Raw genomic sequence first — 25510 nt, 5'->3', positions numbered from 1 at the left:
AGTAGGTCTACTCTGCTTTAAGACAAAACATTCACATCCAAACACCAAATGTTGACATCATTCGATCCCTTTATAACACAAACGTCTACAAATCAACCGAGTAGCATGAGTTTTCTACGTTGGGAGACAACATGACAAAGCACTACGTACGTTTCCACTGAGTTTCATTTTGATTGAACCGGCTGCATTAGTACTGCTATCAAGGTACATGGCGATTTAAAACATTCCTGTATCGATCACATGAGACTGACAGCTCACTTTGAGGATCTAAAGGGAAGAGCTCCCTGATAGCCTTTACACTGGCAACAAACCACTAAACAGCAGTGGTGTGTTTGTAATTCTATCAAGAAGCTTGTTTCTGCCTGGTATCGAACCAGGGACCTTTCGCACGTTAGGCGAACGTGATGACCACTACACTACAGAACCCTTGCTTGTCCGAATGGGCCCATCTCTCGTGGGCGTTTCCTCATACAATCAGAGCATGGAAGTCATCATGTCAACAATGGCTAAGCAGTAGGTCTACTCTGCTTTAAGACAAAACATTCACATCCAAACACCAAATGTTGACATCATTCGATCCCTTTATAACACAAACGTCTACAAATCAACCGAGTAGCATGAGTTTTCTACGTTGGGAGACAACATGACAAAGCACTACGTACGTTTCCACTGAGTTTCATTTTGTTTGAACTGATTGCATTAGTACTGCTATGAAGGTACATGGCGATTTAGAACATTCCTGTATCGATCACATGAGACTGAGAGCTCACTTTGAGGATCTAAAGGGAAGGGCTCCCCGATAGCCTTTACACTGGCAACAAACCACTAAACAGCAGTGGTGTGTTTGTAATTCTATCAAGAAGCATGTTTCTGCCTGGTATCGAATCAGGGACCTTTCTCGTGTTAGGCGAACGTGATGACCACTACACTACAGAAACCTTGATTGTCTGAATGGGCACATCTCTCGTGGGCGTTTCCTCATACAATCAGAGCATGGAAGTCATCATGTCAACAATGGCTAAGCAGTAGGTCTACTCTGCTTTAAGACAAAACATTCACATCCAAACACCAAATGTTGACATCATTCGATCCCTTTATAACACAAACGTCTACAAATCAACCGAGTAGCATGAGTTTTCTACGTTGGGAGACAACATGACAAAGCACTACGTACGTTTCCACTGAGTTTCATTTTGATTGAACCGGCTGCATTAGTACTGCTATCAAGGTACGTGGCGATTTAAAACATTCCTGTATCGATCACATGAGACTGACAGCTCACTTTGAGGATCTAAAGGGAAGAGCTCCCTGATAGCCTTTACACTGGCAACAAACCACTAAACAGCAGTGGTGTGTTTGTTCTTCTATCAAGAAGCTTGTTTCTGCCTGGTATCGAACCAGGGACCTTTCGCGTGTTAGGCGAACGTGATGACCACTACACTACAGAAACCTTGCTTGTCTGAATAGGCACATCTCTCGTGGGCGTTTCCTCATACAATCAGAGCATGGAAGTCATCATGTCAACAATGGCTAAGCAGTAGGTCTACTCTGCTTTAAGACAAAACATTCACATCCAAACACCAAATGTTGACATCATTCGATCCCTTTATAAACCAAACGTCTACAAATCAACCGAGTAGCATGAGTTTTCTACGTTGGGAGACAACATGACAAAGCACTACGTACGTTTCCACTGAGTTTCATTTTGTTTGAACTGATTGCATTAGTACTGCTATGAAGGTACATGGCGATTTAGAACATTCCTGTATCGATCACATGAGACTGAGAGCTCACTTTGAGGATCTAAAGGGAAGAGCTCCCCGATAGCCTTTACACTGGCAACAAACCACTAAACAGCAGTGGTGTGTTTGTAATTCTATCAAGAAGCATGTTTCTGCCTGGTATCGAACCAGGGACCTTTCGCGTGTTAGGCGAACGTGATGACCACTACACTACAGAAACCTTGCTTGTCTGAATGGGCACATCTCTCGTGGGTGTTTCCTCATACAATCAGAGCATGGAAGTCATCATGTCAACAATGGCTAAGCAGTAGGTCTACTCTGCTTTAAGACAAAACATTCACATCCAAACACCAAATGTTGACATCATTCGATCCCTTTATAACACAAACGTCTACAAATCAACCGAGTAGCATGAGTTTTCTACGTTGGGAGACAACATGACAAAGCACTACGTACGTTTCCACTGAGTTTCATTTTGATTGAACCGGCTGCATTAGTACTGCTATCAAGGTACGTGGCGATTTAAAACATTCCTGTATCGATCACATGAGACTGACAGCTCACTTTGAGGATCTAAAGGGAAGAGCTCCCTGATAGCCTTTACATTGGCAACAAACCACTAAACAGCAGTGGTGTGTTTGTTCTTCTATCAAGAAGCTTGTTTCTGCCTGGTATCGAACCAGGGACCTTTCGCGTGTTAGGCGAACGTGATGACCACTACACTACAGAAACCTTGCTTGTCTGAATAGGCACATCTCTCGTGGGCGTTTCCTCATACAATCAGAGCATGGAAGTCATCATGTCAACAATGGCTAAGCAGTAGGTCTACTCTGCTTTAAGACAAAACATTCACATCCAAACACCAAATGTTGACATCATTCGATCCCTTTATAAACCAAACGTCTACAAATCAACCGAGTAGCATGAGTTTTCTACGTTGGGAGACAACATGACAAAGCACTACGTACGTTTCCACTGAGTTTCATTTTGTTTGAACTGATTGCATTAGTACTGCTATGAAGGTACATGGCGATTTAGAACATTCCTGTATCGATCACATGAGACTGAGAGCTCACTTTGAGGATCTAAAGGGAAGAGCTCCCCGATAGCCTTTACACTGGCAACAAACCACTAAACAGCAGTGGTGTGTTTGTAATTCTATCAAGAAGCATGTTTCTGCCTGGTATCGAACCAGGGACCTTTCGCGTGTTAGGCGAACGTGATGACCACTACACTACAGAAACCTTGCTTGTCTGAATGGGCCCATCTCTCGTGGGCGTTTCCTCATACAATCAGAGCATGGAAGTCATCATGTCAACAATGCCTAAGCAGTAGGTCTACTCTGCTTTAAGACAAAACATTCACATCCAAACACCAAATGTTGACATCATTCGATCCCTTTATAACACAAACGTCTACAAATCAACCGAGTAGCATGAGTTTTCTACGTTGGGAGACAACATGACAAAGCACTACGTACGTTTCCACTGAGTTTCATTTTGATTGAACCGGCTGCATTAGTACTGCTATCAAGGTACATGGCGATTTAAAACATTCCTGTGTCGATCACATGAGACTGACAGCTCACTTTGAGGATCTAAAGGGAAGAGCTCCCTGATAGCCTTTACACTGGCAACAAACCACTAAACAGCAGTGGTGTGTTTGTTCTTCTATCAAGAAGCTTGTTTCTGCCTGGTATCGAACCAGGGACCTTTCGCGTGTTAGGCGAACATGATGACCACTACATCACAGAAACCTTGCTTGTCTGAATAGGCACATCTCTCGTGGGCGTTTCCTCATACAATCAGAGCATGGAAGTCATCATGTCAACAATGGCTAAGCAGTAGGTCTACTCTGCTTTAAGACAAAACATTCACATCCAAACACCAAATGTTGACATCATTCGATCCCTTTATAAACCAAACGTCTACAAATCAACCGAGTAGCATGAGTTTTCTACGTTGGGAGACAACATGACAAAGCACTACGTACGTTTACACTGAGTTTCATTTTGTTTGAACTGATTGCATTAGTACTGCTATGAAGGTACATGGCGATTTAGAACATTCCTGTATCGATCACATGAGACTGAGAGCTCACTTTGAGGATCTAAAGGGAAGAGCTCCCCGATAGCCTTTACACTGGCAACAAACCACTAAACAGCAGTGGTGTGTTTGTAATTCTATCAAGAAGCACGTTTCTGCCTGGTATCGAACCAGGGACCTTTCGCGTGTTAGGCGAACGTGATGACCACTACACTACAGAAACCTTGCTTGTCTGAATGGGCCCATCTCTCGTGGGCGTTTCCTCATACAATCAGAGCATGGAAGTCATCATGTCAACAATGCCTAAGCAGTAGGTCTACTCTGCTTTAAGACAAAACATTCACATCCAAACACCAAATGTTGACATCATTCGATCCCTTTATAACACAAACGTCTACAAATCAACCGAGTAGCATGAGTTTTCTACGTTGGGAGACAACATGACAAAGCACTACGTACGTTTCCACTGAGTTTCATTTTGATTGAACCGGCTGCATTAGTACTGCTATCAAGGTACATGGCGATTTAAAACATTCCTGTATCGATCACATGAGACTGACAGCTCACTTTGAGGATCTAAAGGGAAGAGCTCCCTGATAGCCTTTACACTGGCAACAAACCACTAAACAGCAGTGGTGTGTTTGTAATTCTATCAAGAAGCTTGTTTCTGCCTGGTATCGAACCAGGGACCTTTCGCACGTTAGGCGAACGTGATGACCACTACACTACAGAACCCTTGCTTGTCCGAATGGGCCCATCTCTCGTGGGCGTTTCCTCATACAATCAGAGCATGGAAGTCATCATGTCAACAATGGCTAAGCAGTAGGTCTACTCTGCTTTAAGACAAAACATTCACATCCAAACACCAAATGTTGACATCATTCGATCCCTTTATAACACAAACGTCTACAAATCAACCGAGTAGCATGAGTTTTCTACGTTGGGAGACAACATGACAAAGCACTACGTACGTTTCCACTGAGTTTCATTTTGTTTGAACTGATTGCATTAGTACTGCTATGAAGGTACATGGCGATTTAGAACATTCCTGTATCGATCACATGAGACTGAGAGCTCACTTTGAGGATCTAAAGGGAAGGGCTCCCCGATAGCCTTTACACTGGCAACAAACCACTAAACAGCAGTGGTGTGTTTGTAATTCTATCAAGAAGCATGTTTCTGCCTGGTATCGAACCAGGGACCTTTCTCGTGTTAGGCGAACGTGATGACCACTACACTACAGAAACCTTGATTGTCTGAATGGGCACATCTCTCGTGGGCGTTTCCTCATACAATCAGAGCATGGAAGTCATCATGTCAACAATGGCTAAGCAGTAGGTCTACTCTGCTTTAAGACAAAACATTCACATCCAAACACCAAATGTTGACATCATTCGATCCCTTTATAACACAAACGTCTACAAATCAACCGAGTAGCATGAGTTTTCTACGTTGGGAGACAACATGACAAAGCACTACGTACGTTTCCACTGAGTTTCATTTTGATTGAACCGGCTGCATTAGTACTGCTATCAAGGTACGTGGCGATTTAAAACATTCCTGTATCGATCACATGAGACTGACAGCTCACTTTGAGGATCTAAAGGGAAGAGCTCCCTGATAGCCTTTACACTGGCAACAAACCACTAAACAGCAGTGGTGTGTTTGTTCTTCTATCAAGAAGCTTGTTTCTGCCTGGTATCGAACCAGGGACCTTTCGCGTGTTAGGCGAACGTGATGACCACTACACTACAGAAACCTTGCTTGTCTGAATAGGCACATCTCTCGTGGGCGTTTCCTCATACAATCAGAGCATGGAAGTCATCATGTCAACAATGGCTAAGCAGTAGGTCTACTCTGCTTTAAGACAAAACATTCACATCCAAACACCAAATGTTGACATCATTCGATCCCTTTATAACACAAACGTCTACAAATCAACCGAGTAGCATGAGTTTTCTACGTTGGGAGACAACATGACAAAGCACTACGTACGTTTCCACTGAGTTTCATTTTGATTGAACCGGCTGCATTAGTACTGCTATCAAGGTACATGGCGATTTAAAACATTCTTGTATCGATCACATGAGACTGACAGCTCACTTTGAGGATCTAAAGGGAAGAGCTCCCTGATAGCCTTTACACTGGCAACAAACCACTAAACAGCAGTGGTGTGTTTGTACTTCTATCAAGAAGCTTGTTTCTGCCTGGTATCGAACCAGGGACCTTTCGCGTGTTAGGCGAACGTGATGACCACTACACTACAGAAACCTTGCTTGTCTGAATAGGCACATCTCTCGTGGGCGTTTCCTCATACAATCAGAGCATGGAAGTCATCATGTCAACAATGGCTAAGCAGTAGGTCTACTCTGCTTTAAGACAAAACATTCACATCCAAACACCAAATGTTGACATCATTCGATCCCTTTATAACACAAACGTCTACAAATCAACCGAGTAGCATGAGTTTTCTACGTTGGGAGACAACATGACAAAGCACTATGTACGTTTCCACTGAGTTTCATTTTGTTTGAACTGATTGCATTAGTACTGCTATGAAGGTACATGGCGATTTAGAACATTCCTGTATCGATCACATGAGACTGAGAGCTCACTTTGAGGATCTAAAGGGAAGAGCTCCCCGATAGCCTTTACACTGGCAACAAACCACTAAACAGCAGTGGTGTGTTTGTAATTCTATCAAGAAGCATGTTTCTGCCTGGTATCGAACCAGGGACCTTTCGCGTGTTAGGCGAACGTGATGACCACTACACTACAGAAACCTTGATTGTCTGAATGGGCACATCTCTCGTGGGCGTTTCCTCATACAATCAGAGCATGGAAGTCATCATGTCAACAATGGCTAAGCAGTAGGTCTACTCTGCTTTAAGACAAAACATTCACATCCAAACACCAAATGTTGACATCATTCGATCCCTTTATAACACAAACGTCTACAAATCAACCGAGTAGCATGAGTTTTCTACGTTGGGAGACAACATGACAAAGCACTACGTACGTTTCCACTGAGTTTCATTTTGATTGAACCGGCTGCATTAGTACTGCTATCAAGGTACATGGCGATTTAAAACATTCTTGTATCGATCACATGAGACTGACAGCTCACTTTGAGGATCTTAAGGGAAGAGCTCCCTGATAGCCTTTACACTGGCAACAAACCACTAAACAGCAGTGGTGTGTTTGTACTTCTATCAAGAAGCTTGTTTCTGCCTGGTATCGAACCAGGGACCTTTCGCGTGTTAGGCGAACGTGATGACCACTACACTACAGAAACCTTGCTTGTCTGAATAGGCACATCTCTCGTGGGCGTTTCCTCATACAATCAGAGCATGGAAGTCATCATGTCAACAATGCCTAAGCAGTAGGTCTACTCTGCTTTAAGACAAAACATTCACATCCAAACACCAAATGTTGACATCATTCGATCCCTTTATAACACAAACGTCTACAAATCAACCGAGTAGCATGAGTTTTCTACGTTGGGAGACAACATGACAAAGCACTACGTACGTTTCCACTGAGTTTCATTTTGTTTGAACTGATTGCATTAGTACTGCTATGAAGGTACATGGCGATTTAGAACATTCCTGTATCGATCACATGAGACTGGGAGCTCACTTTGAGGATCTAAAGGGAAGAGCTCCCCGATAGCCTTTACACTGGCAACAAACCACTAAACAGCAGTGGTGTGTTTGTACTTCTATCAAGAAGCTTGTTTCTGCCTGGTATCGAACCAGGGACCTTTCGCGTGTTAGGCGAACGTGATGACCACTACACTACAGAAACCTTGCTTGTCTGAATAGGCACATCTCTCGTGGGCGTTTCCTCATACAATCAGAGCATGGAAGTCATCATGTCAACAATGCCTAAGCAGTAGGTCTACTCTGCTTTAAGACAAAACATTCACATCCAAACACCAAATGTTGACATCATTCGATCCCTTTATAACACAAACGTCTACAAATCAACCGAGTAGCATGAGTTTTCTACGTTGGGAGACAACATGACAAAGCACTACGTACGTTTCCACTGAGTTTCATTTTGTTTGAACTGATTGCATTAGTACTGCTATGAAGGTACATGGCGATTTAGAACATTCCTGTATCGATCACATGAGACTGGGAGCTCACTTTGAGGATCTAAAGGGAAGAGCTCCCCGATAGCCTTTACACTGGCAACAAACCACTAAACAGCAGTGGTGTGTTTGTAATTCTATCAAGAAGCATGTTTCTGCCTGGTATCGAACCAGGGACCTTTCGCAAGTTAGGCAAACGTGATGACCACTACACTACAGAAACCTTGCTTGTCTGAATGGGCACATCTCTCGTGGGTGTTTCCTCATACAATCAGAGCATGGAAGTCATCATGTCAACAATGGCTAAGCAGTAGGTCTACTCTGCTTTAAGACAAAACATTCACATCCAAACACCAAATGTTGACATCATTCGATCCCTTTATAACACAAACGTCTACAAATCAACCGAGTAGCATGAGTTTTCTACGTTGGGAGACAACATGACAAAGCACTATGTACGTTTCCACTGAGTTTCATTTTGTTTGAACTGATTGCATTAGTACTGCTATGAAGGTACATGGCGATTTAGAACATTCCTGTATCGATCACATGAGACTGAGAGCTCACTTTGAGGATCTAAAGGGAAGAGCTCCCCGATAGCCTTTACACTGGCAACAAACCACTAAACAGCAGTGGTGTGTTGTAATTCTATCAAGAAGCATGTTTCTGCCTGGTATCGAACCAGGGACCTTTCGCGTGTTAGGCGAACGTGATGACCACTACACTACAGAAACCTTGATTGTCTGAATGTGCACATCTCTCGTGGGCGTTTCCTCATACAATCAGAGCATGGAAGTCATCATGTCAACAATGGCTAAGCAGTAGGTCTACTCTGCTTTAAGACAAAACATTCACATCCAAACACCAAATGTTGACATCATTCGATCCCTTTATAACACAAACGTCTACAAATCAACCGAGTAGCATGAGTTTTCTACGTTGGGAGACAACATGACAAAGCACTACGTACGTTTCCACTGAGTTTCATTTTGATTGAACCGGCTGCATTAGTACTGCTATCAAGGTACATGGCGATTTAAAACATTCCTGTATCGATCACATGAGACTGACAGCTCACTTTGAGGATCTAAAGGGAAGAGCTCCCCGATAGCCTTTACACTGGCAACAAACCACTAAACAGCAGTGGTGTGTTTGTAATTCTATCAAGAAGCATGTTTCTGCCTGGTATCGAACCAGGGACCTTTCGCGTGTTAGGCGAACGTGATGACCACTACACTACAGAAACCTTGATTGTCTGAATGGGCACATCTCTCGTGGGCGTTTCCTCATACAATCAGAGCATGGAAGTCATCATGTCAACAATGGCTAAGCAGTAGGTCTACTCTGCTTTAAGACAAAACATTCACATCCAAACACCAAATGTTGACATCATTCGATCCCTTTATAACACAAACGTCTACAAATCAACCGAGTAGCATGAGTTTTCTACGTTGGGAGACAACATGACAAAGCACTACGTACGTTTCCACTGAGTTTCATTTTGATTGAACCGGCTGCATTAGTACTGCTATCAAGGTACATGGCGATTTAAAACATTCTTGTATCGATCACATGAGACTGACAGCTCACTTTGAGGATCTAAAGGGAAGAGCTCCCTGATAGCCTTTACACTGGCAACAAACCACTAAACAGCAGTGGTGTGTTTGTACTTCTATCAAGAAGCTTGTTTCTGCCTGGTATCGAACCAGGGACCTTTCGCGTGTTAGGCGAACGTGATGACCACTACACTACAGAAACCTTGCTTGTCTGAATAGGCACATCTCTCGTGGGCGTTTCCTCATACAATCAGAGCATGGAAGTCATCATGTCAACAATGGCTAAGCAGTAGGTCTACTCTGCTTTAAGACAAAACATTCACATCCAAACACCAAATGTTGACATCATTCGATCCCTTTATAACACAAACGTCTACAAATCAACCGAGTAGCATGAGTTTTCTACGTTGGGAGACAACATGACAAAGCACTATGTACGTTTCCACTGAGTTTCATTTTGTTTGAACTGATTGCATTAGTACTGCTATGAAGGTACATGGCGATTTAGAACATTCCTGTATCGATCACATGAGACTGAGAGCTCACTTTGAGGATCTAAAGGGAAGAGCTCCCCGATAGCCTTTACACTGGCAACAAACCACTAAACAGCAGTGGTGTGTTTGTAATTCTATCAAGAAGCATGTTTCTGCCTGGTATCGAACCAGGGACCTTTCGCGTGTTAGGCGAACGTGATGACCACTACACTACAGAAACCTTGATTGTCTGAATGGGCACATCTCTCGTGGGCGTTTCCTCATACAATCAGAGCATGGAAGTCATCATGTCAACAATGGCTAAGCAGTAGGTCTACTCTGCTTTAAGACAAAACATTCACATCCAAACACCAAATGTTGACATCATTCGATCCCTTTATAACACAAACGTCTACAAATCAACCGAGTAGCATGAGTTTTCTACGTTGGGAGACAACATGACAAAGCACTACGTACGTTTCCACTGAGTTTCATTTTGATTGAACCGGCTGCATTAGTACTGCTATCAAGGTACATGGCGATTTAAAACATTCTTGTATCGATCACATGAGACTGACAGCTCACTTTGAGGATCTAAAGGGAAGAGCTCCCTGATAGCCTTTACACTGGCAACAAACCACTAAACAGCAGTGGTGTGTTTGTACTTCTATCAAGAAGCTTGTTTCTGCCTGGTATCGAACCAGGGACCTTTCGCGTGTTAGGCGAACGTGATTACCACTACACTACAGAAACCTTGCTTGTCTGAATAGGCACATCTCTCGTGGGCGTTTCCTCATACAATCAGAGCATGGAAGTCATCATGTCAACAATGCCTAAGCAGTAGGTCTACTCTGCTTTAAGACAAAACATTCACATCCAAACACCAAATGTTGACATCATTCGATCCCTTTATAACACAAACGTCTACAAATCAACCGAGTAGCATGAGTTTTCTACGTTGGGAGACAACATGACAAAGCACTACGTACGTTTCCACTGAGTTTCATTTTGTTTGAACTGATTGCATTAGTACTGCTATGAAGGTACATGGCGATTTAGAACATTCCTGTATCGATCACATGAGACTGGGAGCTCACTTTGAGGATCTAAAGGGAAGAGCTCCCCGATAGCCTTTACACTGGCAACAAACCACTAAACAGCAGTGGTGTGTTTGTAATTCTATCAAGAAGCATGTTTCTGCCTGGTATCGAACCAGGGACCTTTCGCAAGTTAGGCAAACGTGATGACCACTACACTACAGAAACCTTGCTTGTCTGAATGGGCACATCTCTCGTGGGTGTTTCCTCATACAATCAGAGCATGGAAGTCATCATGTCAACAATGGCTAAGCAGTAGGTCTACTCTGCTTTAAGACAAAACATTCACATCCAAACACCAAATGTTGACTTCATTCGATACCTTTATAACACAAACGTCTACAAATCAACCGAGTAGCATGAGTTTTCTACGTTGGGAGACAACATGACAAAGCACTACGTACGTTTCCACTGAGTTTCATTTTGATTGAACCGGCTGCATTAGTACTGCTATCAAGGTACATGGCGATTTAAAACATTCCTGTATCGATCACATGAGACTGACAGCTCACTTTGAGGATCTAAAGGGAAGAGCTCCCTGATAGCCTTTACACTGGCAACAAATCACTAAACAGCAGTGGTGTGTTTGTACTTCTATCAAGAAGCTTGTTTCTGCCTGGTATCGAACCAGGGACCTTTCGCGTGTTAGGCGAACGTGATGACCACTACACTACAGAAACCTTGCTTGTCTGAATAGGCACATCTCTCGTGGGCGTTTCCTCATACAATCAGAGCATGGAAGTCATCATGTCAACAATGGCTAAGCAGTAGGTCTACTCTGCTTTAAGACAAAACATTCACATCCAAACACCAAATGTTGACATCATTCGATCCCTTTATAAACCAAACGTCTACAAATCAACCGAGTAGCATGAGTTTTCTACGTTGGGAGACAACATGACAAAGCACTACGTACGTTTCCACTGAGTTTCATTTTGTTTGAACTGATTGCATTAGTACTGCTATGAAGGTACATGGCGATTTAGAACATTCCTGTATCGATCACATGAGACTGAGAGCTCACTTTGAGGATCTAAAGGGAAGAGCTCCCCGATAGCCTTTACACTGGCAACAAACCACTAAACAGCAGTGGTGTGTTTGTACTTCTATCAAGAAGCTTGTTTCTGCCTGGTATCGAACCAGGGACCTTTCGCGTGTTAGGCGAACGTGATGACCACTACACTACAGAAACCTTGCTTGTCTGAATAGGCACATCTCTCGTGGGCGTTTCCTCATACAATCAGAGCATGGAAGTCATCATGTCAACAATGGCTAAGCAGTAGGTCTACTCTGCTTTAAGACAAAACATTCACATCCAAACACCAAAAGATGACATCATTCGATCCCTTTATAAACCAAACGTCTACAAATCAACCGAGTAGCATGAGTTTTCTACGTTGGGAGACAACATGACAAAGCACTACGTACGTTTCCACTGAGTTTCATTTTGTTTGAACTGATTGCATTAGTACTGCTATGAAGGTACATGGCGATTTAGAACATTCCTGTATCGATCACATGAGACTGAGAGCTCACTTTGAGGATCTAAAGGGAAGAGCTCCCCGATAGCCTTTACACTGGCAACAAACCACTAAACAGCAGTGGTGTGTTTGTAATTCTATCAAGAAGCATGTTTCTGCCTGGTATCGAACCAGGGACCTTTCGCGTGTTAGGCGAACGTGATGACCACTACACTACAGAAACCTTGCTTGTCTGAATGGGCACATCTCTCGTGGGCGTTTCCTCATACAATCAGAGCATGGAAGTCATCATGTCAACAATGGCTAAGCAGTAGGTCTACTCTGCTTTAAGACAAAACATTCACATCCAAACACCAAATGTTGACATCATTCGATCCCTTTATAACACAAACGTCTACAAATCAACCGAGTAGCATGAGTTTTCTACGTTGGGAGACAACATGACAAAGCACTACGTACGTTTCCACTGAGTTTCATTTTGATTGAACCGGCTGCATTAGTACTGCTATCAAGGTACATGGCGATTTAAAACATTCCTGTATCGATCACATGAGACTGACAGCTCACTTTGAGGATCTAAAGGGAAGAGCTCCCTGATAGCCTTTACACTGGCAACAAACCACTAAACAGCAGTGGTGTGTTTGTAATTCTATCAAGAAGCTTGTTTCTGCCTGGTATCGAACCAGGGACCTTTCGCACGTTAGGCGAACGTGATGACCACTACACTACAGAACCCTTGCTTGTCCTAATGGGCCCATCTCTCGTGGGCGTTTCCTCATACAATCAGAGCATGGAAGTCATCATGTCAACAATGGCTAAGCGGTAGGTCTACTCTGCTTTAAGACAAAACATTCACATCCAAACACCAAATGTTGACTTCATTCGATACCTTTATAACACAAACGTCTACAAATCAACCGAGTATCATGAGTTTTCTACGTTGGGAGACAACATGACAAAGCACTAGGTACGTTTCCACTGAGTTTCATTTTGATTGAACCGATTGCATTAGTACTGCTATCAAGGTACATGGCGATTTAGAACATTCTTGTATCGATCACATGAGACTGAGAGCTCACTTTGAGGATCTAAAGGGAAGAGCTCCCCGATAGCCTTTACACTGGCAACAAACCACTAAACAGCAGTGGTGTGTTTGTAATTCTATCAAGAAGCATGTTTCTGCCTGGTATCGAACCAGGGACCTTTCGCATGTTAGGCGAATGTGATGACCACTACACTACAGAAACCTTGCTTGTCTGAATGGGCACATCTCTCGTGGACGTTTCCTCATACAATCAGAGCATGGAAGTCATCATGTCAACAATGGCTAAGCGGTAGGTCTACTCTGCTTTAAGACAAAACATTCACATCCAAACACCAAATGTTGACTTCATTCGATACCTTTATAACACAAACGTCTACAAATCAACCAAGTAGCATGAGTTTTCTACGTTGGGAGACAACATGACAAAACACTAGGTACGTTTCCACTGAGTTTCATTTTGATTGAACCGATCAACACTGGCTAAGCAGTAGGTCTACTCTGCTTTAAGACAAAACATTCACATCCAAACACCAAATGTTGACATCATTCGATCCCTTTATAACACAAACGTCTACAAATCAACCGAGTAGCATGAGTTTTCTACGTTGGGAGACAACATGACAAAGCACTAGGTACGTTTCCACTGAGTTTCATTTTGTTTGAACTGATTGCATTAGTACTGCTATCAAGGTACATGGCGATTTAGAACATTCCTGTATCGATCACATGAGACTGAGAGCTCACTTTGAGGATCTAAAGGGAAGAGCTCCCCGATAGCCTTTACACTGGCAACAAACCACTAAACAGCAGTGGTGTGTTTGTACTTCTATCAAGAAGCTTGTTTCTGCCTGGTATCGAACCAGGGACCTTTCGCGTGTTAGGCGAACGTGATGACCACTACACTACAGAAACCTTGCTCGTCTGAATGGGCACATCTCTCGTGGGCGTTTCCTCATACAATCAGAGCATGGAAGTCATCATGTCAACAATGGCTAAGCGGTAGGTCTACTCTGCTTTAAGACAAAACATTCACATCCAAACACCAAATGTTGACTTAATTCGATACCTTTATAACACAAACGTCTACAAATCAACCGAGTAGCATGAGTTTTCTACGTTGGGAGACAACATGACAAAGCACTAGGTACGTTTCCACTGAGTTTCATTTTGATTGAACCGATTGCATTAGTACTGCTATCAAGGTACATGGCGATTTAGAACATTCTTGTATCGATCACATGAGACTGAGAGCTCACTTTGAGGATCTAAAGGGAAGAGCTCCCCGATAGCCTTTACACTGGCAACAAACCACTAAACAGCAGTGGTGTGTTTGTAATTCTATCAAGAAGCATGTTTCTGCCTGGTATCGAACCAGGGACCTTTCGCGTGTTAGGCGAACGTGATGACCACTACACTACAGAAACCTTGCTTGTCTGAATGGGCACATCTCTCGTGGGCGTTTCCTCATACAATCAGAGCATGGAAGTCATCATGTCAACAATGGCTAAGCAGTAGGTCTACTCTGCTTTAAGACAAAACATTCACATCCAAACACCAAATGTTGACATCATTCGATCCCTTTATAACACAAACGTCTACAAATCAACCGAGTAGCATAAGTTTTCTACGTTGGGAGACAACATGACAAAGCACTAGGTACGTTTCCACTGAGTTTCATTTTGTTTGAACTGATTGCATTAGTACTGCTATCAAGGTACATGGCGATTTAGAACATTCCTGTATCGATCACATGAGACTGAGAGCTCACTTTGAGGATCTAAAGGGAAGAGCTCCCCGATAGCCTTTACACTGGCAACAAACCACTAAACAGCAGTGGTGTGTTTGTAATTCTATCAAGAAGCTTATTTCTGCCTGGTATCGAACCAGGGACCTTTCGCGTGTTAGGCGAACGTGATGACCACTACACTACAGAAACCTTGCTTGTCTGAATGGGCACATCTCTCGTGGGCGTTTCCTCATACAATCAGAGCATGGAAGTCATCATGTCAACAATGGCTAAGCGGTAGGTCTACTCTGCTTTAAGACAAAACATTCACATCCAAACACCAAATGTTGACTTCATTCGATACCTTTATAACACAAACGTCTACAAATCAACCGAGTAGCATGAGTTTTCTACGTTGGGAGACAACATGACAAAGCACTAGGTACGTTTCCACTGAGTTTCATTTTGATTGAACCGATTGCATTAGTACTGCTATCAAGGTACATGGCGATTTAGAACATTCTTGTATCGATCACATGAGACTGAGAGCTCACTTTGAGGATCTAAAGGGAAGAGCTCCCCGATAGCCTTTACACTGGCAACAAACCACTAAACAGCAGTGGTGTGTTTGTAATTCTATCAAGAAGCATGTTTCTGCCTGGTATCGAACCAGGGACCTTTCGCGTGTTAGGCGAACGTGATGACCACTACACTACAGAAACCTTGCTTGTCTGAATGGGCACATCTCTCGTGGGCGTTTCCTCATACAATCAGAGCATGGAAGTCATCATGTCAACAATGGCTAAGCGGTAGGTCTACTCTGCTTTAAGACAAAACATTCACATCCAAACACCAAATGTTGACTTCATTCGATACCTTTATAACACAAACGTCTACAAATCAACCGAGTAGCATGAGTTTTCTACGTTGGGAGACAACATGACAAAGCACTACGTACGTTTCCACTGAGTTTCATTTTGATTGAACCGATCAACACTGGCTAAGCAGTAGGTCTACTCTGCTTTAAGACAAAACATTCACATCCAAACACCAAATGTTGACATCATTCGATCCCTTTATAACACAAACGTCTACAAATCAACCAAGTGGCATGAGTTTTCTACGTTGGGAGACAACATGACAAAGCACTAGGTACGTTTCCACTGAGTTTCATTTTGATTGAACCGGCTGCATTAGTACTGCTATCAAGGTACATGGCAATTTAAAACATTCCTGTATCGATCACATGAGACTGACAGCTCACTTTGAGGATCTAAAGGGAAGAGCTCCCTGATAGCCTTTACACTGGCAACAAACCACTAAACAGCAGTGGTGTGTTTGTAATTCTATCAAGAAGCATGTTTCTGCCTGGTATCGAACCAGGGACCTTTCGCATGTTAGGCGAACGTGATGACCACTACACTACAGAAACCTTGCTTGTCTGAATGGGCACATCTCTCATGGGCGTTTCCTCATACAATCAGAGCATGGAAGTCATCATGTCAACAATGGCTAAGCGGTAGGTCTACTCTGCTTTAAGACAAAACATTCACATCCAAACACCAAATGTTGACTTCATTCGATACCTTTATAACACAAACGTCTACAAATCAACCAAGTAGCATGAGTTTTCTACGTTGGGAGACAACATGACAAAGCACTAGGTACGTTTCCACTGAGTTTCATTTTGATTGAACCGATCAACACTGGCTAAGCAGTAGGTCTACTCTGCTTTAAGACAAAACATTCACATCCAAACACCAAATGTTGACATCATTCGATCCCTTTATAACACAAACGTCTACAAATCAACCAAGTGGCATGAGTTTTCTACGTTGGGAGACAACATGACAAAGCACTAGGTACGTTTCCACTGAGTTTCATTTTGATTGAACCGGCTGCATTAGTACTGCTATCAAGGTACATGGCAATTTAAAACATTCCTGTATCGATCACATGAGACTGACAGCTCACTTTGAGGATCTAAAGGGAAGAGCTCCCTGATAGCCTTTACACTGGCAACAAACCACTAAACAGCAGTGGTGTGTTTGTAATTCTATCAAGAAGCATGTTTCTGCCTGGTATCGAACCAGGGACCTTTCGCGTGTTAGGCGAACGTGATGACCACTACACTACAGAAACCTTGCTTGTCTGAATGGGCACATCTCTCGTGGGCGTTTCCTCATACAATCAGAGCATGGAAGTCATGATGTCAACAATGGCTAAGCGGTAGGTCTACTCTGCTTTAAGACAAAACATTCACATCCAAACACCAAATGTTGACTTCATTCGATACCTTTATAACACAAACGTCTACAAATCAACCGAGTAGCATGAGTTTTCTACGTTGGGAGACAACATGACAAAGCACTACGTACGTTTCCACTGAGTTTCATTTTGATTGAACCGGCTGCATTAGTACTGCTATCAAGGTACATGGCGATTTAAAACATTCCTGTATCGATCACATGAGACTGACAGCTCACTTTGAGGATCTAAAGGGAAGAGCTCCCTGATAGCCTTTACACTGGCAACAAACCACTAAACAGCAGTGGTGTGTTTGTAATTCTATCAAGAAGCATGTTTCTGCCTGGTATCGAACCAGGGACCTTTCGCGTGTTAGGCGAACGTGATGACCACTACACTACAGAAACCTTGCTTGTCTGAATGGGCACATCTCTCGTGGGCGTTTCCTCATACAATCAGAGCATGGAAGTCATCATGTCAACAATGGCTAAGCGGTAGGTCTACTCTGCTTTAAGACAAAACATTCACATCCAAACACCAAATGTTGACTTCATTCGATACCTTTATAACACAAACGTCTACAAATCAACCGAGTAGCATGAGTTTTCTACGTTGGGAGACAACATGACAAAGCACTACGTACGTTTCCACTGAGTTTCATTTTGTTTGAACTGATTGCATTAGTACTGCTATCAAGGTACATGGCAATTTAGAACATTCCTGTATCGATCACATGAGACTGAGAGCTCACTTTGAGGATCTAAAGGGAAGAGCTCCCCGATAGCCTTTACACTGGCAACAAACCACTAAACAGCAGTGGTGTGTTTGTAATTCTATCAAGAAGCATGTTTCTGCCTGGTATCGAACCAGGGACCTTTCGCATGTTAGGCGAACGTGATGACCACTACACTACAGAAACCTTGCTTGTCTGAATGGGCACATCTCTCGTGGGCGTTTCCTCATACAATCAGAGCATGGAAGTCATCATGTCAACAATGGCTAAGCGGTAGGTCTACTCTGCTTTAAGACAAAACATTCACATCCAAACACCAAATGTTGACATCATTCGATCCCTTTATAACACAAACGTCTACAAATCAACCAAGTGGCATGAGTTTTCTACGTTGGGAGACAACATGACAAAGCACTAGGTACGTTTCCACTGAGTTTCATTTTGATTGAACCGGCTGCATTAGTACTGCTATCAAGGTACATGGCAATTTAAAACATTCCTGTATCGATCACATGAGACTGACAGCTCACTTTGAGGATCTAAAGGGAAGAGCTCCCTGATAGCCTTTACACTGGCAATAAACCACTAAACAGCAGTGGTGTGTTTGTAATTCTATCAAGAAGCATGTTTCTGCCTGGTATTGAACCAGGGACCTTTCGCATGTTAGGCGAACGTGATGACCACTACACTACAGAAACCTTGCTTGTCTGAATGGGCACATCTCTCATGGGCGTTTCCTCATACAATCAGAGCATGGAAGTCATCATGTCAACAATGGCTAAGCGGTAGGTCTACTCTGCTTTAAGACAAAACATTCACATCCAAACACCAAATGTTGACTTCATTCGATACCTTTATAACACAAACGTCTACAAATCAACCAAGTAGCATGAGTTTTCTACGTTGGGAGACAACATGACAAAGCACTAGGTACGTTTCCACTGAGTTTCATTTTGATTGAACCGATCAACACTGGCTAAGCAGTAGGTCTACTCTGCTTTAAGACAAAACATTCACATCCAAACACCAAATGTTGACATCATTCGATCCCTTTATAACACAAACGTCTACAAATCAACCAAGTGGCATGAGTTTTCTACGTTGGGAGACAACATGACAAAGCACTAGGTACGTTTCCACTGAGTTTCATTTTGATTGAACCGGCTGCATTAGTACTGCTATCAAGGTACATGGCAATTTAAAACATTCCTGTATCGATCACATGAGACTGACAGCTCACTTTGAGGATCTAAAGGGAAGAGCTCCCTGATAGCCTTTACACTGGCAACAAACCACTAAACAGCAGTGGTGTGTTTGTAATTCTATCAAGAAGCATGTTTCTGCCTGGTATCGAACCAGGGACCTTTCGCGTGTTAGGCGAACGTGATGACCACTACACTACAGAAACCTTGCTTGTCTGAATGGGCACATCTCTCGTGGGCGTTTCCTCATACAATCAGAGCATGGAAGTCATGATGTCAACAATGGCTAAGCGGTAGGTCTACTCTGCTTTAAGACAAAACATTCACATCCAAACACCAAATGTTGACTTCATTCGATACCTTTATAACACAAACGTCTACAAATCAACCGAGTAGCATGAGTTTTCTACGTTGGGAGACAACATGACAAAGCACTACGTACGTTTCCACTGAGTTTCATTTTGATTGAACCGGCTGCATTAGTACTGCTATCAAGGTACATGGCGATTTAAAACATTCCTGTATCGATCACATGAGACTGACAGCTCACTTTGAGGATCTAAAGGGAAGAGCTCCCTGATAGCCTTTACACTGGCAACAAACCACTAAACAGCAGTGGTGTGTTTGTAATTCTATCAAGAAGCATGTTTCTGCCTGGTATCGAACCAGGGACCTTTCGCGTGTTAGGCGAACGTGATGACCACTACACTACAGAAACCTTGCTTGTCTGAATGGGCACATCTCTCGTGGGCGTTTCCTCATACAATCAGAGCATGGAAGTCATCATGTCAACAATGGCTAAGCGGTAGGTCTACTCTGCTTTAAGACAAAACATTCACATCCAAACACCAAATGTTGACTTCATTCGATACCTTTATAACACAAACGTCTACAAATCAACCGAGTAGCATGAGTTTTCTACGTTGGGAGACAACATGACAAAGCACTACGTACGTTTCCACTGAGTTTCATTTTGTTTGAACTGATTGCATTAGTACTGCTATCAAGGTACATGGCAATTTAGAACATTCCTGTATCGATCACATGAGACTGAGAGCTCACTTTGAGGATCTAAAGGGAAGAGCTCCCCGATAGCCTTTACACTGGCAACAAACCACTAAACAGCAGTGGTGTGTTTGTAATTCTATCAAGAAGCATGTTTCTGCCTGGTATCGAACCAGGGACCTTTCGCATGTTAGGCGAACGTGATGACCACTACACTACAGAAACCTTGCTTGTCTGAATGGGCACATCTCTCGTGGGCGTTTCCTCATACAATCAGAGCATGGAAGTCATCATGTCAACAATGGCTAAGCGGTAGGTCTACTCTGCTTTAAGACAAAACATTCACATCCAAACACCAAATGTTGACATCATTCGATCCCTTTATAACACAAACGTCTACAAATCAACCAAGTGGCATGAGTTTTCTACGTTGGGAGACAACATGACAAAGCACTAGGTACGTTTCCACTGAGTTTCATTTTGATTGAACCGGCTGCATTAGTACTGCTATCAAGGTACATGGCAATTTAAAACATTCCTGTATCGATCACATGAGACTGACAGCTCACTTTGAGGATCTAAAGGGAAGAGCTCCCTGATAGCCTTTACACTGGCAATAAACCACTAAACAGCAGTGGTGTGTTTGTAATTCTATCAAGAAGCATGTTTCTGCCTGGTATCGAACCAGGGACCTTTCGCATGTTAGGCGAACGTGATGACCACTACACTACAGAAACCTTGCTTGTCTGAATGGGCACATCTCTCATGGGCGTTTCCTCATACAATCAGAGCATGGAAGTCATCATGTCAACAATGGCTAAGCGGTAGGTCTACTCTGCTTTAAGACAAAACATTCACATCCAAACACCAAATGTTGACTTCATTCGATACCTTTATAACACAAACGTCTACAAATCAACCAAGTAGCATGAGTTTTCTACGTTGGGAGACAACATGACAAAGCACTAGGTACGTTTCCACTGAGTTTCATTTTGATTGAACCGATCAACACTGGCTAAGCAGTAGGTCTACTCTGCTTTAAGACAAAACATTCACATTCAAACACCAAATGTTGACATCATTCGATCCCTTTATAACACAAACGTCTACAAATCAACCAAGTGGCATGAGTTTTCTACGTTGGGAGACAACATGACAAAGCACTAGGTACGTTTCCACTGAGTTTCATTTTGATTGAACCGGCTGCATTAGTACTGCTATCAAGGTACATGGCAATTTAAAACATTCCTGTATCGATCACATGAGACTGACAGCTCACTTTGAGGATCTAAAGGGAAGAGCTCCCTGATAGCCTTTACACTGGCAACAAACCACTAAACAGCAGTGGTGTGTTTGTAATTCTATCAAGAAGCATGTTTCTGCCTGGTATCGAACCAGGGACCTTTCGCGTGTTAGGCGAACGTGATGACCACTACACTACAGAAACCTTGCTTGTCTGAATGGGCACATCTCTCATGGGCGTTTCCTCATACAATCAGAGCATGGAAGTCATCATGTCAACAATGGCTAAGCGGTAGGTCTACTCTGCTTTAAGACAAAACATTCACATCCAAACACCAAATGTTGACTTCATTCGATACCTTTATAACACAAACGTCTACAAATCAACCGAGTAGCATGAGTTTTCTACGTTGGGAGACAACATGACAAAGCACTACGTACGTTTCCACTGAGTTTCATTTTGTTTGAACTGATTGCATTAGTACTGCTATCAAGGTACATGGCAATTTAGAACATTCCTGTATCGATCACATGAGACTGAGAGCTCACTTTGAGGATCTAAAGGGAAGAGCTCCCCGATAGCCTTTACACTGGCAACAAACCACTAAACAGCAGTGGTGTGTTTGTAATTCTATCAAGAAGCATGTTTCTGCCTGGTATCGAACCAGGGACCTTTCGCATGTTAGGCGAACGTGATGACCACTACACTACAGAAACCTTGCTTGTCTGAATGGGCACATCTCTCGTGGGCGTTTCCTCATACAATCAGAGCATGGAAGTCATCATGTCAACAATGGCTAAGCGGTAGGTCTACTCTGCTTTAAGACAAAACATTCACATCCAAACACCAAATGTTGACATCATTCGATCCCTTTATAACACAAACGTCTACAAATCAACCAAGTGGCATGAGTTTTCTACGTTGGGAGACAACATGACAAAGCACTAGGTACGTTTCCACTGAGTTTCATTTTGATTGAACCGGCTGCATTAGTACTGCTATCAAGGTACATGGCAATTTAAAACATTCCTGTATCGATCACATGAGACTGACAGCTCACTTTGAGGATCTAAAGGGAAGAGCTCCCTGATAGCCTTTACACTGGCAATAAACCACTAAACAGCAGTGGTGTGTTTGTAATTCTATCAAGAAGCATGTTTCTGCCTGGTATCGAACCAGGGACCTTTCGCATGTTAGGCGAATGTGATGACCACTACACTACAGAAACCTTGCTTATCTGAATGGGCACATCTCTCATGGGCGTTTCCTCATACAATCAGAGCATGGAAGTCATCATGTCAACAATGGCTAAGCGGTAGGTCTACTCTGCTTTAAGACAAAACATTCACATCCAAACACCAAATGTTGACTTCATTCGATACCTTTATAACACAAACGTCTACAAATCAACCAAGTAGCATGAGTTTTCTACGTTGGGAGACAACATGACAAAGCACTAGGTACGTTTCCACTGAGTTTCATTTTGATTGAACCGATCAACACTGGCTAAGCAGTAGGTCTACTCTGCTTTAAGACAAAACATTCACATCCAAACACCAAATGTTGACATCATTCGATCCCTTTATAACCCAAACGTCTACAAATCAACCAAGTGGCATGAGTTTTCTACGTTGGGAGACAACATGACAAAGCACTAGGTACGTTTCCACTGAGTTTCATTTTGATTGAACCGGCTGCATTAGTACTGCTATCAAGGTACATGGCAATTTAAAACATTCCTGTATCGATCACATGAGACTGACAGCTCACTTTGAGGATCTAAAGGGAAGAGCTCCCTGATAGCCTTTACACTGGCAACAAACCACTAAACAGCAGTGGTGTGTTTGTAATTCTATCAAGAAGCATGTTTCTGCCTGGTATCGAACCAGGGACCTTTCGCGTGTTAGGCGAACGTGATGACCACTACACTACAGAAACCTTGCTTGTCTGAATGGGCACATCTCTCATGGGCGTTTCCTCATACAATCAGAGCATGGAAGTCATCATGTCAACAATGGCTAAGCGGTAGGTCTACTCTGCTTTAAGACAAAACATTCACATCCAAACACCAAATGTTGACTTCATTCGATACCTTTATAACACAAACGTCTACAAATCAACCGAGTAGCATGACTTTTCTACGTTGGGAGACAACATGACAAAGCACTACGTACGTTTCCACTGAGTTTCATTTTGTTTGAACTGATTGCATTAGTACTGCTATCAAGGTACATGGCAATTTAGAACATTCCTGTATCGATCACATGAGACTGAGAGCTCACTTTGAGGATCTAAAGGGAAGAGCTCCCCGATAGCCTTTACACTGGCAACAAACCACTAAACAGCAGTGGTGTGTTTGTAATTCTATCAAGAAGCATGTTTCTGCCTGGTATCGAACCAGGGACCTTTCGCATGTTAGGCGAACGTGATGACCACTACACTACAGAAACCTTGCTTGTCTGAATGGGCACATCTCTCGTGGGCGTTTCCTCATACAATCAGAGCATGGAAGTCATCATGTCAACAATGGCTAAGCGGTAGGTCTACTCTGCTTTAAGACAAAACATTCACATCCAAACACCAAATGTTGACATCATTCGATCCCTTTATAACACAAACGTCTACAAATCAACCAAGTGGCATGAGTTTTCTACGTTGGGAGACAACATGACAAAGCACTAGGTACGTTTCCACTGAGTTTCATTTTGATTGAACCGGCTGCATTAGTACTGCTATCAAGGTACATGGCAATTTAAAACATTCCTGTATCGATCACATGAGACTGACAGCTCACTTTGAGGATCTAAAGGGAAGAGCTCCCTGATAGCCTTTACACTGGCAATAAACCACTAAACAGCAGTGGTGTGTTTGTAATTCTATCAAGAAGCATGTTTCTGCCTGGTATCGAACCAGGGACCTTTCGCATGTTAGGCGAACGTGATGACCACTACACTACAGAAACCTTGCTTGTCTGAATGGGCACATCTCTCATGGGCGTTTCCTCATACAATCAGAGCATGGAAGTCATCATGTCAACAATGGCTAAGCGGTAGGTCTACTCTGCTTTAAGACAAAACATTCACATCCAAACACCAAATGTTGACTTCATTCGATACCTTTATAACACAAACGTCTACAAATCAACCAAGTAGCATGAGTTTTCTACGTTGGGAGACAACATGACAAAGCACTAGGTACGTTTCCACTGAGTTTCATTTTGATTGAACCGATCAACACTGGCTAAGCAGTAGGTCTACTCTGCTTTAAGACAAAACATTCACATCCAAACACCAAATGTTGACATCATTCGATCCCTTTATAACCCAAACGTCTACAAATCAACCAAGTGGCATGAGTTTTCTACGTTGGGAGACAACATGACAAAGCACTAGGTACGTTTCCACTGAGTTTCATTTTGATTGAACCGGCTGCATTAGTACTGCTATCAAGGTACATGGCAATTTAAAACATTCCTGTATCGATCACATGAGACTGACAGCTCACTTTGAGGATCTAAAGGGAAGAGCTCCCTGATAGCCTTTACACTGGCAACAAACCACTAAACAGCAGTGGTGTGTTTGTAATTCTATCAAGAAGCATGTTTCTGCCTGGTATCGAACCAGGGACCTTTCGCGTGTTAGGCGAATGTGATGACCACTACACTACAGAAACCTTGCTTGTCTGAATGGGCACATCTCTCGTGGGCGTTTCCTCATACAATCAGAGCATGGAAGTCATCATGTCAACAATGGCTAAGCGGTAGGTCTACTCTGCTTTAAGACAAAACATTCACATCCAAACACCAAATGTTGACTTTAT

At 42.9% G+C, this 25510-nt stretch overlaps 46 non-coding genes across 46 annotated transcripts; all 46 read right to left on the bottom strand.

The window, feature by feature from the left end:
- Nucleotides 1-353: 353 nt before the first annotated feature.
- Nucleotides 354-426, bottom strand: trnav-aac (transfer RNA valine (anticodon AAC)). The gene has a single exon. It is a non-coding gene; the product is annotated as a tRNA-Val (tRNA).
- A 951-nt stretch (nucleotides 427-1377) lies between these two features.
- Nucleotides 1378-1450, bottom strand: trnav-aac (transfer RNA valine (anticodon AAC)). The gene has a single exon. It is a non-coding gene; the product is annotated as a tRNA-Val (tRNA).
- Nucleotides 1451-1889: 439 nt separating this feature from the next.
- trnav-aac (transfer RNA valine (anticodon AAC)) lies at nucleotides 1890-1962 on the bottom strand. The gene has a single exon. It is a non-coding gene; the product is annotated as a tRNA-Val (tRNA).
- A 439-nt stretch (nucleotides 1963-2401) lies between these two features.
- Nucleotides 2402-2474, bottom strand: trnav-aac (transfer RNA valine (anticodon AAC)). The gene has a single exon. It is a non-coding gene; the product is annotated as a tRNA-Val (tRNA).
- Nucleotides 2475-2913: 439 nt separating this feature from the next.
- On the bottom strand, nucleotides 2914-2986 carry trnav-aac (transfer RNA valine (anticodon AAC)). The gene has a single exon. It is a non-coding gene; the product is annotated as a tRNA-Val (tRNA).
- Nucleotides 2987-3425: 439 nt separating this feature from the next.
- trnav-aac (transfer RNA valine (anticodon AAC)) lies at nucleotides 3426-3498 on the bottom strand. Its single transcript has one exon. It is a non-coding gene; the product is annotated as a tRNA-Val (tRNA).
- A 439-nt stretch (nucleotides 3499-3937) lies between these two features.
- Nucleotides 3938-4010, bottom strand: trnav-aac (transfer RNA valine (anticodon AAC)). Its single transcript has one exon. It is a non-coding gene; the product is annotated as a tRNA-Val (tRNA).
- Nucleotides 4011-4449: 439 nt separating this feature from the next.
- Nucleotides 4450-4522, bottom strand: trnav-aac (transfer RNA valine (anticodon AAC)). The gene has a single exon. It is a non-coding gene; the product is annotated as a tRNA-Val (tRNA).
- Nucleotides 4523-4961: 439 nt separating this feature from the next.
- On the bottom strand, nucleotides 4962-5034 carry trnav-aac (transfer RNA valine (anticodon AAC)). Its single transcript has one exon. It is a non-coding gene; the product is annotated as a tRNA-Val (tRNA).
- Nucleotides 5035-5473: 439 nt separating this feature from the next.
- trnav-aac (transfer RNA valine (anticodon AAC)) lies at nucleotides 5474-5546 on the bottom strand. The gene has a single exon. It is a non-coding gene; the product is annotated as a tRNA-Val (tRNA).
- A 439-nt stretch (nucleotides 5547-5985) lies between these two features.
- On the bottom strand, nucleotides 5986-6058 carry trnav-aac (transfer RNA valine (anticodon AAC)). Its single transcript has one exon. It is a non-coding gene; the product is annotated as a tRNA-Val (tRNA).
- A 439-nt stretch (nucleotides 6059-6497) lies between these two features.
- trnav-aac (transfer RNA valine (anticodon AAC)) lies at nucleotides 6498-6570 on the bottom strand. Its single transcript has one exon. It is a non-coding gene; the product is annotated as a tRNA-Val (tRNA).
- A 439-nt stretch (nucleotides 6571-7009) lies between these two features.
- trnav-aac (transfer RNA valine (anticodon AAC)) lies at nucleotides 7010-7082 on the bottom strand. The gene has a single exon. It is a non-coding gene; the product is annotated as a tRNA-Val (tRNA).
- A 439-nt stretch (nucleotides 7083-7521) lies between these two features.
- Nucleotides 7522-7594, bottom strand: trnav-aac (transfer RNA valine (anticodon AAC)). The gene has a single exon. It is a non-coding gene; the product is annotated as a tRNA-Val (tRNA).
- A 439-nt stretch (nucleotides 7595-8033) lies between these two features.
- Nucleotides 8034-8106, bottom strand: trnav-aac (transfer RNA valine (anticodon AAC)). Its single transcript has one exon. It is a non-coding gene; the product is annotated as a tRNA-Val (tRNA).
- A 438-nt stretch (nucleotides 8107-8544) lies between these two features.
- Nucleotides 8545-8617, bottom strand: trnav-aac (transfer RNA valine (anticodon AAC)). Its single transcript has one exon. It is a non-coding gene; the product is annotated as a tRNA-Val (tRNA).
- Nucleotides 8618-9056: 439 nt separating this feature from the next.
- trnav-aac (transfer RNA valine (anticodon AAC)) lies at nucleotides 9057-9129 on the bottom strand. The gene has a single exon. It is a non-coding gene; the product is annotated as a tRNA-Val (tRNA).
- A 439-nt stretch (nucleotides 9130-9568) lies between these two features.
- On the bottom strand, nucleotides 9569-9641 carry trnav-aac (transfer RNA valine (anticodon AAC)). Its single transcript has one exon. It is a non-coding gene; the product is annotated as a tRNA-Val (tRNA).
- Nucleotides 9642-10080: 439 nt separating this feature from the next.
- trnav-aac (transfer RNA valine (anticodon AAC)) lies at nucleotides 10081-10153 on the bottom strand. Its single transcript has one exon. It is a non-coding gene; the product is annotated as a tRNA-Val (tRNA).
- Nucleotides 10154-10592: 439 nt separating this feature from the next.
- Nucleotides 10593-10665, bottom strand: trnav-aac (transfer RNA valine (anticodon AAC)). The gene has a single exon. It is a non-coding gene; the product is annotated as a tRNA-Val (tRNA).
- A 439-nt stretch (nucleotides 10666-11104) lies between these two features.
- trnav-aac (transfer RNA valine (anticodon AAC)) lies at nucleotides 11105-11177 on the bottom strand. Its single transcript has one exon. It is a non-coding gene; the product is annotated as a tRNA-Val (tRNA).
- A 439-nt stretch (nucleotides 11178-11616) lies between these two features.
- trnav-aac (transfer RNA valine (anticodon AAC)) lies at nucleotides 11617-11689 on the bottom strand. The gene has a single exon. It is a non-coding gene; the product is annotated as a tRNA-Val (tRNA).
- A 439-nt stretch (nucleotides 11690-12128) lies between these two features.
- On the bottom strand, nucleotides 12129-12201 carry trnav-aac (transfer RNA valine (anticodon AAC)). Its single transcript has one exon. It is a non-coding gene; the product is annotated as a tRNA-Val (tRNA).
- A 439-nt stretch (nucleotides 12202-12640) lies between these two features.
- trnav-aac (transfer RNA valine (anticodon AAC)) lies at nucleotides 12641-12713 on the bottom strand. Its single transcript has one exon. It is a non-coding gene; the product is annotated as a tRNA-Val (tRNA).
- Nucleotides 12714-13152: 439 nt separating this feature from the next.
- Nucleotides 13153-13225, bottom strand: trnav-aac (transfer RNA valine (anticodon AAC)). The gene has a single exon. It is a non-coding gene; the product is annotated as a tRNA-Val (tRNA).
- A 439-nt stretch (nucleotides 13226-13664) lies between these two features.
- trnav-aac (transfer RNA valine (anticodon AAC)) lies at nucleotides 13665-13737 on the bottom strand. The gene has a single exon. It is a non-coding gene; the product is annotated as a tRNA-Val (tRNA).
- A 637-nt stretch (nucleotides 13738-14374) lies between these two features.
- trnav-aac (transfer RNA valine (anticodon AAC)) lies at nucleotides 14375-14447 on the bottom strand. The gene has a single exon. It is a non-coding gene; the product is annotated as a tRNA-Val (tRNA).
- A 439-nt stretch (nucleotides 14448-14886) lies between these two features.
- Nucleotides 14887-14959, bottom strand: trnav-aac (transfer RNA valine (anticodon AAC)). The gene has a single exon. It is a non-coding gene; the product is annotated as a tRNA-Val (tRNA).
- A 439-nt stretch (nucleotides 14960-15398) lies between these two features.
- On the bottom strand, nucleotides 15399-15471 carry trnav-aac (transfer RNA valine (anticodon AAC)). The gene has a single exon. It is a non-coding gene; the product is annotated as a tRNA-Val (tRNA).
- A 439-nt stretch (nucleotides 15472-15910) lies between these two features.
- On the bottom strand, nucleotides 15911-15983 carry trnav-aac (transfer RNA valine (anticodon AAC)). The gene has a single exon. It is a non-coding gene; the product is annotated as a tRNA-Val (tRNA).
- Nucleotides 15984-16620: 637 nt separating this feature from the next.
- trnav-aac (transfer RNA valine (anticodon AAC)) lies at nucleotides 16621-16693 on the bottom strand. The gene has a single exon. It is a non-coding gene; the product is annotated as a tRNA-Val (tRNA).
- A 637-nt stretch (nucleotides 16694-17330) lies between these two features.
- trnav-aac (transfer RNA valine (anticodon AAC)) lies at nucleotides 17331-17403 on the bottom strand. The gene has a single exon. It is a non-coding gene; the product is annotated as a tRNA-Val (tRNA).
- A 439-nt stretch (nucleotides 17404-17842) lies between these two features.
- On the bottom strand, nucleotides 17843-17915 carry trnav-aac (transfer RNA valine (anticodon AAC)). Its single transcript has one exon. It is a non-coding gene; the product is annotated as a tRNA-Val (tRNA).
- Nucleotides 17916-18354: 439 nt separating this feature from the next.
- On the bottom strand, nucleotides 18355-18427 carry trnav-aac (transfer RNA valine (anticodon AAC)). Its single transcript has one exon. It is a non-coding gene; the product is annotated as a tRNA-Val (tRNA).
- A 439-nt stretch (nucleotides 18428-18866) lies between these two features.
- On the bottom strand, nucleotides 18867-18939 carry trnav-aac (transfer RNA valine (anticodon AAC)). Its single transcript has one exon. It is a non-coding gene; the product is annotated as a tRNA-Val (tRNA).
- A 637-nt stretch (nucleotides 18940-19576) lies between these two features.
- On the bottom strand, nucleotides 19577-19649 carry trnav-aac (transfer RNA valine (anticodon AAC)). The gene has a single exon. It is a non-coding gene; the product is annotated as a tRNA-Val (tRNA).
- Nucleotides 19650-20088: 439 nt separating this feature from the next.
- On the bottom strand, nucleotides 20089-20161 carry trnav-aac (transfer RNA valine (anticodon AAC)). Its single transcript has one exon. It is a non-coding gene; the product is annotated as a tRNA-Val (tRNA).
- Nucleotides 20162-20600: 439 nt separating this feature from the next.
- trnav-aac (transfer RNA valine (anticodon AAC)) lies at nucleotides 20601-20673 on the bottom strand. Its single transcript has one exon. It is a non-coding gene; the product is annotated as a tRNA-Val (tRNA).
- A 439-nt stretch (nucleotides 20674-21112) lies between these two features.
- Nucleotides 21113-21185, bottom strand: trnav-aac (transfer RNA valine (anticodon AAC)). The gene has a single exon. It is a non-coding gene; the product is annotated as a tRNA-Val (tRNA).
- Nucleotides 21186-21822: 637 nt separating this feature from the next.
- trnav-aac (transfer RNA valine (anticodon AAC)) lies at nucleotides 21823-21895 on the bottom strand. The gene has a single exon. It is a non-coding gene; the product is annotated as a tRNA-Val (tRNA).
- Nucleotides 21896-22334: 439 nt separating this feature from the next.
- Nucleotides 22335-22407, bottom strand: trnav-aac (transfer RNA valine (anticodon AAC)). The gene has a single exon. It is a non-coding gene; the product is annotated as a tRNA-Val (tRNA).
- A 439-nt stretch (nucleotides 22408-22846) lies between these two features.
- On the bottom strand, nucleotides 22847-22919 carry trnav-aac (transfer RNA valine (anticodon AAC)). Its single transcript has one exon. It is a non-coding gene; the product is annotated as a tRNA-Val (tRNA).
- A 637-nt stretch (nucleotides 22920-23556) lies between these two features.
- On the bottom strand, nucleotides 23557-23629 carry trnav-aac (transfer RNA valine (anticodon AAC)). Its single transcript has one exon. It is a non-coding gene; the product is annotated as a tRNA-Val (tRNA).
- Nucleotides 23630-24068: 439 nt separating this feature from the next.
- trnav-aac (transfer RNA valine (anticodon AAC)) lies at nucleotides 24069-24141 on the bottom strand. Its single transcript has one exon. It is a non-coding gene; the product is annotated as a tRNA-Val (tRNA).
- A 439-nt stretch (nucleotides 24142-24580) lies between these two features.
- Nucleotides 24581-24653, bottom strand: trnav-aac (transfer RNA valine (anticodon AAC)). The gene has a single exon. It is a non-coding gene; the product is annotated as a tRNA-Val (tRNA).
- A 637-nt stretch (nucleotides 24654-25290) lies between these two features.
- trnav-aac (transfer RNA valine (anticodon AAC)) lies at nucleotides 25291-25363 on the bottom strand. The gene has a single exon. It is a non-coding gene; the product is annotated as a tRNA-Val (tRNA).
- Between the last annotated feature and the right edge of the window lie 147 nt (nucleotides 25364-25510).

Source organism: Brachyhypopomus gauderio, unplaced genomic scaffold, assembly GCF_052324685.1.
Source record: "Brachyhypopomus gauderio isolate BG-103 unplaced genomic scaffold, BGAUD_0.2 sc51, whole genome shotgun sequence".
NCBI classification, from domain to species: Eukaryota; Metazoa; Chordata; class Actinopteri; order Gymnotiformes; family Hypopomidae; genus Brachyhypopomus; species Brachyhypopomus gauderio.
The sequence above is the reverse complement of the archived record's forward strand: the minus strand, read 5'-3'. Positions and strand labels throughout refer to the sequence as shown.